General features: G+C 38.1%; 1 protein-coding gene across 10 annotated transcripts in view; it reads left to right on the forward strand.

Annotated features, from left to right (window-relative positions):
- LRBA (LPS responsive beige-like anchor protein) overlaps positions 1 to 12,578 on the forward strand; it is a 430,053-nt gene that overhangs the window by 217,723 nt on the left and 199,752 nt on the right. The gene's annotated exons all lie outside the window — the stretch shown is intronic.

Raw genomic sequence — 12,578 nt, forward strand, 5'->3', positions numbered from 1 at the left:
TTAAAATTAACTTCAGGTTTAAAAGAAAATGTGTAGTTCTATTTATATTTCCAGAGACTCTTCTTTTAATTCTGTCTTTCTCTCTCTTGTTAAATCTGGAAAGTCAAATAAGAATCCATTCTCAAAATGTCAGAAGTAAATGTTAAGAATAGATTCCTATTTTCCCCCTTAATCAGTGTGGTCCCAGAAAATGTGAAATGTATTTACACTGCAGAACTATGCTTTCTCTCTTGTAATTTGTAAGAGCAACCTGAACTAAATACACAACCTCATTATTTTTCTATAATGCTTCTAAAGTCCAGGTTTCTTATATATTTATGCGTTCCACTATGCTTCTTCGAATAAATAAAATAATATTGATGAAAATTAGATAAAATCTAAGACTAATTTTGCTCTTCAGACACAATGCCAGCAGTTATTGAACTGGTTTCCTGCCATTTTAATTTACTTTCTTTTTTTTCTGTTGTTAATGCTGAATAGATAATTGCTGTTTGAAACCATCTCAGTGTTGTCCTTCCCCAGGAAGACAGAATAATTTGAAAAGTTTTCCTGGGCCAAATATCTTAACCTCTTGCACCCATTTTTAAAAAGCCATTTCTGAAGGAAAATGTTTCCTGTAGGCCAGTAGCTATCATGCCAAACATGACAGAAATCCTTTAAAATGAATGACCAAACAAAGAAGAGTCAAATCTTAACACAATTATGGTTCTTGAGGCTTTCATCATTCGCTAAAGGGGAAAGAGAGAGAGGGAAAGGGAAAGGGAAAGAGAGAAATAGGATGTAATTAGGCTCCTCCTGCTTTGAAACTCATTTTACATTTCTTTGTTTCATATTTAAGGGTTTCAAACCATCTTAGGCTACTATATGTCCTTTAATAAAACCTGATACTGTCATTTGTATTCTTCCTTATATTTGGAATAATGAACTTACAGCCCTGAATTGGAGCAGTAATGTCTTTAGTCTGTTCATTTGAATTTTCTAATGTAGGTTTTGTGGAATAGGTTAACCTTTCTTTCTGAGAACAAGTATTGATATTTTTAGCCATATTTATTTTCTGGTTATCTTCTTTTTTGCTTAAAAGCATTTAAGTGTATAGTAGCAATCTTACTTAGTAATTACTGTGTAATAGATGTTTTGAAGCATACGTTAATTCTATGTCAGTTTTAAATGCTAAACTATAACTGCCAATTGTTATAACATTCAAAAATTACTTTGTAATTTTTATTAGGTATAAATTTATCAGAACCCACATAACGTGTAAAATGACAGAGTGGTGCAGGTGACAAAAATAGTGTGAAACAATGTTCAGTGGAACAGATTAAAATATATTCAGGAAAGTATTGTATGCTGGGGAGTGATGAAGCCATGCACTTATTTGCAAGGCCAAGAATGTTGTCTTCTTATTTAAACTGTCATCATCAGGATCAACATGGTTTTTTTAACTGAATAAAATCAAAGACACTATTTTAAATTAAAATAATTTTTTCAATTTTGACTTGATCCTTATCAGTTGGCTTCAAATAAAAACTAGCTGACGTTGTTAGAACAACAAATAATACAATTATGCAGCTGGAAGCCAACAAACTACTTAAGTGAGCCCAAGGGCTTGCATACATGGAGGAGGAGGAGGAGGATTTAAAAAAAAAAAGAGCTGATTTTCAAGGAACAGTAGATCCCTATACTGCATCCCAAATTGCCTTTGGAATTCAGTTTCAACCATCATTTGCCACATAGCATGTTTTGGAGACAGGAATTGAAATTGCCCTTAGGCATGGAAAACTGGTTGTATGGTTCTCTGGATGGTAGCCAGCAAATTGAGATAGTAGTGCTATTATACCATTTAAGAAATCTTGTTCAATTATTTATGAGTTTTTGTATAATTGGCAGATCTACTGATTAAATCATTGAAACAGTGGTTCAGAATGAATGAATTCATTCTACTATAACAGACAAGGAAGTATAACTTCCCTGGGATAATTGATATTTTTACTACAGATTTTATAGTTACTGGAGTTAAAAAATAATGTTCAAAAACATGTACCTGAATTGAGGAAACCTTCTGTGTCAGTTTTTTTTAATTAAATGTCTGTTTATATTCATTATAATGTATTTTTCCAGAAAGGAAGGCACAAGCCATTGACATCCCTGTCCTTCACAGCATGTGTGCATACATAACATATATATTTGCCTGAAATTAAAAGATCATCAAGCTGATTAGCAAAGTAATTTCTTTATGAAGTTATTGCAAGTGCATGGAAAAGAAAACATGTGAATGAGCTGTTAAGTGGACAGATCTTTGTAGCTATTTTAATGACTGTGGTATTCAAGAGTGGTTTTTAACTGCATACATTGGGTGATGGTGGTAGATTAATGCCACCACTCTGAAAGGAATTAGACATTTGAAACTGAAGTTGCAACATGTACTTAGAAATGTTTTGGTGAAAATCTGCTGCAAGGGGTTTCATGAAGCTAGAGCAGTTTTGCTTTTGAAGCTCAAACTTGGTGCATGGAGGACATTTTCAAGAGGATAGTCTTGGTCAGGAACACTGGTGAACTATAGAATAATGTAGAATTAACTATGTAAGAAGTATAATAAAACGTATAATGGTCATACAGATATGATCTGAACTAGATAGGTAGTTAGCCTTTGAACCTGTGTTTTTGTGCTTGAGGATGTCACTAGAATGCTCTGTGGAATTGTTTTTCTGTCTTGTGGTTTCCTTTTAATAATTAATTACAGAGCATTCTATTTCAATTATATAAACTCCGTTCCATAATCTATTTATGTCAAGGCAATTGGATTCAAGCCAGTTCAGAACCATTTTGTTCGATGGGGAGCTGCATTGGTTTAACTCCAAGCCTTTTAGGTCTGCTGCAATGCGGATCATGCTGACGGTCTTTCTTTTTTGGGAATGTTCTCTTCTGTAATAACAAATTTTATTTCTTTTTTTTACTTAACATGTTTACTTTTTCTTATTGTTTAAACTCAATCCTATGTAAAAATCCAAACTGAAAATGGTAAGAGAACATTGTAAATAATTTTTAATATTTGCATTCTCCCACAGTTGGCATAGACCTTAGTACAACCACCACTATTCTGGAATATAGCATTCATAATGTAGAAAGGAACTCTTGGAACAAAATAAGATGCAATTTCGGCCCTCTTTCCATTGAATGCAATGAATTCTATGCAATGAACTTCAGTTAGGAAAAGGGCTGTTCCCATAAAATACTACCAAAGAGAATACAGCCCTTTACAGCTTACAATTGGAAGAAGTTGAAGGGATCCAAAAACAATCAGAAACCAGGATATAATAAAGTAATGTCTAGAGATCAAATATCAACTGTGTTGCAGCCTCATTTATGTATTTCACTAGCCGTCTCTTCAAGGAATTGATTTGATTTGAAGGAGAGCCTCTGGTGCAGAGGTGGCAGAGTAAATACCTGAAGACTAATGTTCTCTGTTCATACAATCAATATCGGCCCCATGACTATTCTCTGGGCTATCTTCTAGTTAAAAACATTTTTTTAAAATTCTGACAATTTAATTGCCCTTCCCAAGCACACATTAAATTGCTTGGGAAAAAGGACTGTAGGAGATTTTTCAAAGAGGGAGGAAAAAAAGAGAGCATCCAGAATGGTTATTTGTAAAAGTCAGTCTGGAAATGTGACTGCTCTGACTTTCATTTTTGCTTAGTTACTGAATAAGCTTTGTCTGCCATGGAACCTATTTTAAATTCCATATGCACTGTAGAAAATGGCACCATCATTCAAACAGAAGCATTGCACGCATAACACCCCACAGATTACCCCCTGTGAAATGTCTTAAAGGATACATTCTTAAAGAATAAGTAGGTGCTACAAAATGGGAGCATCTGCATGAAGATAGGATTTGCTTTAATACTCCAATATTAGTGAAAATTCACAGTTATGTTACCAGCAAGTTTGTTGATGAAACTGGTAACAAGCTGCAATGCTTCCATTCATAATTAGGACTGCTGCTTACACTTTCCCACACTGCTAATTTTTGCTCAGAATGGTAAGGTAAACATAGAATGATGAATATAACATATATACACCCACAAACACATAACCACAGATGGGTGTGTCTCCCCCCCCCCCCCCATATAAACATTTCCCTTTCATAGTGTGTCAGGACAAAAAATGACTGTAATTGTTTTGAATATGAGATCTATAACTTTCAATGCTGTAGGGACTGAACTTTGTTTCTCAAACCCAGAGCTCACCTTGTTGTTGCTATTGCATGCCTTGAAGTCATTTTTATTTATTACAATCCTAAGGCAACCTTAACATGGGGTTTTCTTGACAAGATTTGTTCAGAGGAGCTTTGGTATTGGCCTTCCCCTGAGGCCAAGAGAGTGTAACTTGCCCAAGATCACTTGGGTGAAACAGACCACTCCAAAAGGGCGGATTAGGGCTGCCCTGGAGCTGCTCACCCCCGCGACATGGCAACCACATGCCACAGCCCCAGTCGTCCCCAGACCTGGCCCAAATAGGAATGGAAAAGATCTGCTCCCATTTCGGCTGGTAAAAAGCCACCTTTGGTTGCTCCACTGCAAGCTCAGACTGTCTTCAAGCCGCTCCAGGGGCATGCAGCATCAAAACACTATGCCTCCAGAACAGCTTGGAACTGCTCCTATCTAAGTGGCTGGGTGGCTTCTGGGTGGCTTCGTCAAAATGCCACACCCTCAAACCACCCAGAAGCCAGCTTTTACAGCCAGTCTGTTCAGCCCCTTGGTGGGTTTCATGGCCAAGTGGGCAATTGTACCCTGGTCTCCAGAGTCATAGTCCAACTCTCAAACCACTGCACCATGCATGCTGCTGGCCCTACCAATAGGCAAGCTAAGGCAACTGGCCCTACTAATAGGTAAGCTCAGGCAGCAAATCATATGGTTGTGATCTTGAAAGCAAATTGTTAGTTGCTTAATGTGTTGTTACTGTATTTTAGTGCTAGGAGATGCTTATGGGATTTAATGTCTCAAATGCCAAAATAACTTTGCTGGCTTTATATGCTGTGTAGATTTATTTAAGTGAATGGGGACCACCAATTGCTGTTCTGCTTCAGGTGCCAAAATGTCTTAGGCGGACCCTACCCAAGGCACTTCCTTTTACTTAAAAAGCAGTAGGTCACCTGGGTCCCAGCACATTTAACAGCCTTGTGACTTACTGCAGCCCTTCCCTGTTTCTATATAAAGCTTTTCTCCATAAACTTAGATGCAATATCTTCTCTCAATCCTGCCTGTTCCTATCTCACTTCCATGATTCCTTTGACATTTCCCCGATCATTGGCCCGTGGACCCTATTAACTACTTTTCTCTAATGCTTCACTAGAAATGGTTTGCTGATTATTCATCTGCCTCATTCCCCAGACACCATGGCCTTGATGAGATCGACCCAGGCAGTACTATGTCCTGCCTCACCAATAGAGAACCTAGTCCTCCATGAATGGCTTGGTGCTGAGATCTTTATATCTAACAGTTTGAGAATAAAGTAACAGAGACAAGAGTTCTAGCCACAAGACTTACCAGTCAGCCCATAACTTTAAATGGGCTGACATCCAACTGACACCTACAACAATATGTTACAATATGGAGTGTGTCTATTCAGGATGTCAGCTTGCTATGCCCCTTTCTAGGATAAAACAGAACTAGGAGCCAAGGTGACAGAGTAACTCTTTAGACTTCATCTTACCCACACTTTTTGAAAGTAAGGTATTCCATTCCTCCCTCACCATTTGACACCCCCTCCCATGCTCAGTTCTCATTGGTTTTATTTAGTTTTTGGAGGGGACTGGTCCATTAAAAGTGTTTATGGGGGAATTCTAAAAACAATTACAGTTACCCAAGCTTGCTGATAACTAGAGTTTTGGCCACATAAGCTATGACACACAGTGGACTCAGTTTGCTATTAGTGTATATCATGATGATAGGCGAACCTGAAGGGGGAAAAAGAAAGGGATTGGTTAAGTGGATATTCTGCTTGGACTAGAAGTTTAAGTGCAAACAAAGTGAGCCTAGGGATGTCAGGAAGGTTTTTGCCGACACATTTAGTTTTGTGAAGAGTTTGAGAAGGCCTTTGGGGAAATGTGAAGACTTGGGAACAAAAGAATTTGTCTCTAGCACAGCATTTTTCTTTACTTTTTTATTAATAATACTTAAATAATGTAAAGTCTTATATTGTTGTTTGTGCCTTCAAGTCTTTTTTGACTTATGGCAAACCTAGGGCCATATCATGGGGTTATATATATATTCCCCCCTGTGTGTGTATGTGTGTCTGTAAAGGTGGGAGTATATATACTGTACAAGAAAACCCCATGGTATGGCCCTAGCCATACATCAAAAGTCATGCACACACACATACATCCCATTTTGGGGCTGACTACTAACAAGGCCTTCTTCTTAGTGGCAACAAGAAAAGCTAGAATTCTAAGTGAGGTTTCTCTGGCAGATCTCAAAGTGTTTATTTTTTTTTTTAAAGAGGAAGGTAATCTATTTATATGTTAGAAGGCATTCAGTGAGGTACTACAGATCCAGAAGCTATGTCTCTGTTACTTTATTCTCCCACTGTTAGATATAAGGATCATAGCACCAAGTCATTCATAGAAGACTAGGTTCTCTATTGGTCAAATCCAAGCTGCCGAAATAATCCAGTTTGACACTGCTTTAACTGCCCTAGCTCATTGCTAGGGAATCCTGGGAATAGTAGTTTGCTGTGGCACCAAAACTCTCTGACAGAGATGGCTAAGTGTCTCACAACATTACAGTTCCCAGAATTCCCTAGCATTGAGTCAGTTAAAGCGTTGTCAAACTGGATTATTTCTGCAGTGTGGGTGGACCATAGAATCATAGAATTGGAAGATACCACAAGGGCCATTCAGTCCAATCCCCTGCCATGCAAGAAAACACAATCAGGGTACTCCTGACAGATTGCCATCCAGCCTCTTTTTAAGTACCTCCAAAGAAGAAGACTCCACCACTCTCCGAGGCAGCATGTTCCACTGTTGAACAACTCTTACCACCAGGAAGCTCTTCCTACTGTTTAAGTGGAATTTCTTTTCTTGTAGAATCATAGAATCATAGAATCGTAGAGTTGGAAGAGACCACAAGGGCCATCCAGTCCAACCCCCTGCCATGCAGGAAATCATAATCAAAGCATTCCCGACAGATGGCCATCCAGCCTCTGTTTGAAGACCTCTCAGGAAGGAGACTCCACTACACTCCGAGGGAGTTTGTTCCACTGTCGAACAGCCCTTACTGTCAGGAGGTTCCTCCTAATGTTGAGGTGGAATCTCTTTTGCTGTAGTTTGCATCCATTGTTCCGCGTTCTAGTCTCTGGAGCAGCAGAAAACAAGCTTGCTCCCTCCTCAACATGACATCCCTTCAGATATTTAAACAGAGCTATCATATCACATCTTAACCTTCTCTTCTTCAGGCTAAACATACCCAGCTCCCTAAGGCGTTCCTCATAGGGCATGGTTTCCAGACCCTTCACCATTTTAGTCGCCCTCCTTTGAACACACTCCAGTTTCTCAATGTCTTTTTTTAATTGTGGCGCCCAGAACTGGACACAGTATTTCAGGTGGGGCCTGACCAAAGCAGAATATAGTGGCACTATTACTTCTCTTGATCTAGACACTATACTTTTATTGATGCAGCCTAAAATTGCATTGGCCTTTTTAGCTGCCGCATCACACTGTTTACTCAAGTTCAACTTGTGGTCTACTTGGACTCCTAGATCCCTTTCCCATGTACTTTCATTCAGCCAGGTGTCCCCCATCCTATATCTGTGCATTTCATTTTTCCACCCTATGTGCAGTACCTTACATTTCTTCCTGTAGAAGTTCATTTTGTCAGCTTTGACCTAGCTTTCTAGTCTATTCAAGTCATTTTGAATTTTGATCCTGTCCTCTGGAGTATTAGCTATTCCTCCTAATTTGGTGTCATCTGCAAATTTGATGAGTATGCCCCCAATTCTGTCATCCAAGTCATTGATAAAGATGTAGAATAACACTGGCACCAGGACAGAGCCCTGTGAAGACCCCACTGGTCACTTCTCTCCAGGATGAAAAGGAGCCATTTGCTTGTTAGAAGGGCACAGTATCTAAACATTTTACTTTTCCAAAGTTTATTTTTATTAGATCTATAAAGTATTAACAACAGGGAGGTAATGTAATGTTTAATTCTTCCTTATTGTTTTAGAATAACTACACAGAATGATGTTTTAAATTAGCAAAATTACACATATTGGGAGCCAAACAAAAGTGTTGCATGTCTTATAATTCATATGTTCTTTATTCAGCATAGGAAAAATGATTAAAAGCATATAATATATAAATTATATACAGGATCTTTGGACATTTAATATCTCGCTGGTCTTCATTTGTCTTCTTCTTGATTATTTATTAAACAGTACTAAAACTATTTCATGAAGGACATAAAGTTAAAAAATCTTTCTTATAATCACAATTTTCTGCTAAACTGTATATATATGTAAACTTCTACAATGTAGTTCTGCATTGTTCAGGGGGGAAAACACCAGGGCATAGAGCTCCATCTGATCAACTCAGCTCCTATCCAAACACCAGGTGTCAGTCATGTGCTCATCTGTCACTACTTTCATATCTTAACTGCCAGAATTAATTTCCACAATTATGTTAGCAGGTGAAAGAACTGTCATTCAGAGTCGGCTCTGACCTATAAATCAGCCAGCCACCACTCTGCTCTCTTGGGCTAACTTGTACACCAACATTTCTAGGTTAAAGAAATGTACCTTGAGAGTATTGGAGTAGGATTACTTTCCATTTCCCCTAAATATCTCTCCACAAATGTATGTGGCAGTCTCACAGTGTGGCAACTGATATTGGGTACAAGCTTTGGAGACACTCTTTTTAGAATCCCTGCAGGTTGATGTTAAAGTTGTAATCCTCTGTAGCCATAAAAATATTTTCAGGCTGAAATATGGCAGGCTCTTTTCAAGAATGAAATCTTCTTTCTTTTCTACATCCTGAGACTTTCTCTCCTTTCTACACCACATCTGTTGAATGTTTCCAACCCTCTTTGCTCTTTAATCTCATGGTGTCACCAGTAAAACAGAAATAACTGGACAGACATGTTATTGACCAACATTACTGTTGTGTCAGCATGATACTATGTGCTACAAATGGTCCCGAAGCATATCTATACAATTTTAGTTCTCTGAAGCTTGAGTATCCATGTTCAGGTCTCCAGAATGTGGTTCCAGTGTCCCTTGGGGAATTAGCTAGAGCCTTGGTGCTGTAATATGTCAAATGGCAAATATTATGGCTTAGCTCTTAGGTATTTATCTTCACTTAAGCGGTGGACTTCACTTGTCTCCCCCCTTCTTTCTGCAGAAATAGGAGGTGGTGGTGGTGAGTGGTGATAATGGTGATGATTTTGGCCAGACAAAGGGTACAAAGCAAACCTTGACTATGAACTCTATTCAGTTAATGGATGATAAGTTAGGATTCCAGCTAGCTTCTTTTAAAACTGTTTTTTCTGAGATGGTTACTCCCAAAATATGTGGAAACTTATTTTTCTAAAGAGTAAATTTAACACTTGCTTTGCTGGAGGAGAATATTATCTTTTAGTCCAACACTTGGTTTCTTTTTGCCCCTATGAGTAGCCACCTGTGTAGAAACATTTGCATAAAACAGTAATGCCATGTACAAGCATAACCATGCAATAGAATATATGGTATTACATGAGCAAATATTTTCACAGTTGTGCCTACATACTGTAGTGTGTGTGTGTGTGTGTGTGTGTGTGTGTGTGTGTGTGTGTGTGTGCATAACCTTCCTTATCATAGAAACATAGTACTAACTTTGTAATACATGCTGCGTGGTGTATGGTATTTGTAGAACTAGCTTATATGTACTCTGCTTGGCTGTTTTTTTAAGCACCTATTTTTGTTTGAACAGCAATTCTACACACTGGAGAAAAGCTATGGTTTAAATCCACTTGCTAGTTACAACTAAACATACTAAATTAACTGCTGATCGCTAAATCAGCACATAGCTAAATCCTACTATCTAGCTGGGACTAGCAGTTGAATTTGGGCATATGTATTAAATTTGTATGAATTTTATCAATATTTCTTAGTGCCTGCTGTTCAAAGGGTTAAAAGCATAGTTTGGTCTTATAAATAGGCCTACAAATTTTCCTGGCTTGCAAGTCTTTTAAGAACTTTCTGATGACTGGCAGTGTATGTGCCTTCAATCACCATGAATTTCAGGAGATGCTTTTGCCATTGCCTTCCTCTGAAGTACAGCGTACAGCACCCAGTATTAATTGGCAATCTCCCATCCAAGTACTATCAATGCCTGACCCAGCTTAGCCATTAGGAGATTTAGGTCAAATCCTTAATACAACACTGGAATAATTGAATACCTGGTATGAGCATAAGAACATGAGGAAAAGGCTGCTGGATGAGACCAAAGACCTAAACAATCCAGTATAGTCTTCCTATAGGGGGTCAGTCTTACTTATTTATTTTGAATATTTGTATTACATTTTTTTACTGTTAGCCAAAAAACAAACAAACAAAATAACATGCTCCCAGGGCAGCTTACAAATCATCAATGTCACAGTTTCCTGCCCTGAGGCCTACAATCTAAATAAGACAAGGAAAGCGAAATGGCAGTGGGGATGGGGATTAAGTCTGCCAGATACTGCCTGTTCTTCTCTCCCTTTCAGGCTACAGCGGTGGGAGTTGGGATGAAGGGGAGGGCCTTTCATCTGCTGCTGGTCTAGATATGATGGAGTTGTGTCTGCCTACACTTTTCTCCTTACAAGGCCACAGCGCTGACAGTTAGAATGGAGGGGAGGACAGTCATATGGCAAGGGGAAGCCCACAAGTAGGACATTGTACAATAATGTTTTTCAGTAACAACCATTCATCTGCATTTAAAAAATTATCCCTTTAACAAATTGGTGTGTGCTTATATGTCTTCAATTTGACTTTGGCTGATGGTGACCATTGGCAATATTATTCAGAGAAGGCTCACTATTGCCTTGCTCTAAAGGTGAGACAGTATGGCTTGCCCAAAATCATCCACTGGGTTTCCATGGCTGAGTGGGGATTTGAATACTGGCCTCAAAAGCCCTAGTTCTGCATTCAAACCACTACACCACACTGGCTCCCTACATTTTTGTGTAAATCCATATATTTATTTTGGGGACGCAGTCATAGAATGGGCAATTCACCAGTTTTGGCTCTTACTTGTTCTCGACTTGGAATTGATGCCTTCAAACAGCTGTAGAAGATACTGTAATCTCGGTTGGTTGAGATGGTTATAACCAAATGTAAATAAGAATATGCCCATGGATTTGAAGTAGACAGTATTACTAATCCATAAACACTTTTGCAACATAGCATGTGGTGTAAGCTCCCTTGAGCCTGTAAGCTCAGAAAGTGTGTGAATCCTTGCACAGATGATATTTTACACCATAATATTATTGTAAGCTGTTGTGATTGTATCCCTTCTTCAGTTATTGGCAAAAGAGAAGTAATTTTTTTTTATTGGCACGGGTTGATGTTTTTTTGCATGATGTGTTCCTGTTCATGTTGCACATACATTTTGACTTTCAGACTAAATTTTAAATAAATGAAAGGTATACTTGTAAATTTAAATGAGGCTTTTAATCTAAAACAGAAAGTTCACCCAGGTACAGAATAAAATGGAATCGTCCAACATCTGGAAGCATGTGCTGATTTTAAAGGTGAATTCTATACTGAACTATATGTTGTCAGAATTTATAAATATGTTTTTCTGCCATATTTTATTTTATCCTGGTAGTTGTCTTGTTCTAATTAAAAAAAATAAAAAACCCTTCTCCAGAAAGCTATTAGGCCATTGAGAATTGAATGTTAGTGCATGTGTTGTGTATCAGAATACTGTAGGTAATTTTACTTCTGCTAACTTCAAATCCTCAAGAGGGAGTTAATTACAGGAAAACCTTTCTAAATATCAGCTGCATATTTTCCATGACAAGAGGTTTTTCAATTCTCATTGAATAATTCCAGAACCAGAGTTTTGTTTAGTTATAGCCACTGGTACATTTTTAAAAGGGGAAGAAAAGGGGGGAAAAACTGTCTTGCCTCTTGACCAGCAATGCTTCTGGTAAACAAACATTTCTAAACCAACAGAAAATGTAAAAGAAAAGCTTCCTAGCTGGGGCAAACTGAGATTTTAAAAACTGAGGTTCATTGCAAACTGAACTCAGGCATTTTAAAACAAAAGATGTGGAATCCAAACTGATGTTTTGTCTACTGTTTTAATGTGAATAGTTTTATTTGAAAATTTATGTTCCCATGTTTACGGAGACAATTAAGCTTTATGTTTGGCCACTAGGGATTGCCTTCCTCTGTAAATGTTTGCAGATTAAAGGTTTTTAAAAATAAGCCCCTGGAACCTCAAGCTATGTATGGCAGTAATCAAAAAGTAATGAGCAATGTGTTGACCAGGATGTGTTTGGCATATGTTTGCAAAATGAGACCTGGTCCAGTATATTGCTTTTTTCCTCCTGCAAAGCTACCCA

This window comes from Sceloporus occidentalis, unplaced genomic scaffold (genome assembly GCF_023333645.1).
Source record: "Sceloporus occidentalis isolate IW3139 unplaced genomic scaffold, rSceOcc1.0.p SCAF_5, whole genome shotgun sequence".
In the NCBI taxonomy this organism is placed as follows: domain Eukaryota; kingdom Metazoa; phylum Chordata; class Lepidosauria; order Squamata; family Phrynosomatidae; genus Sceloporus; species Sceloporus occidentalis.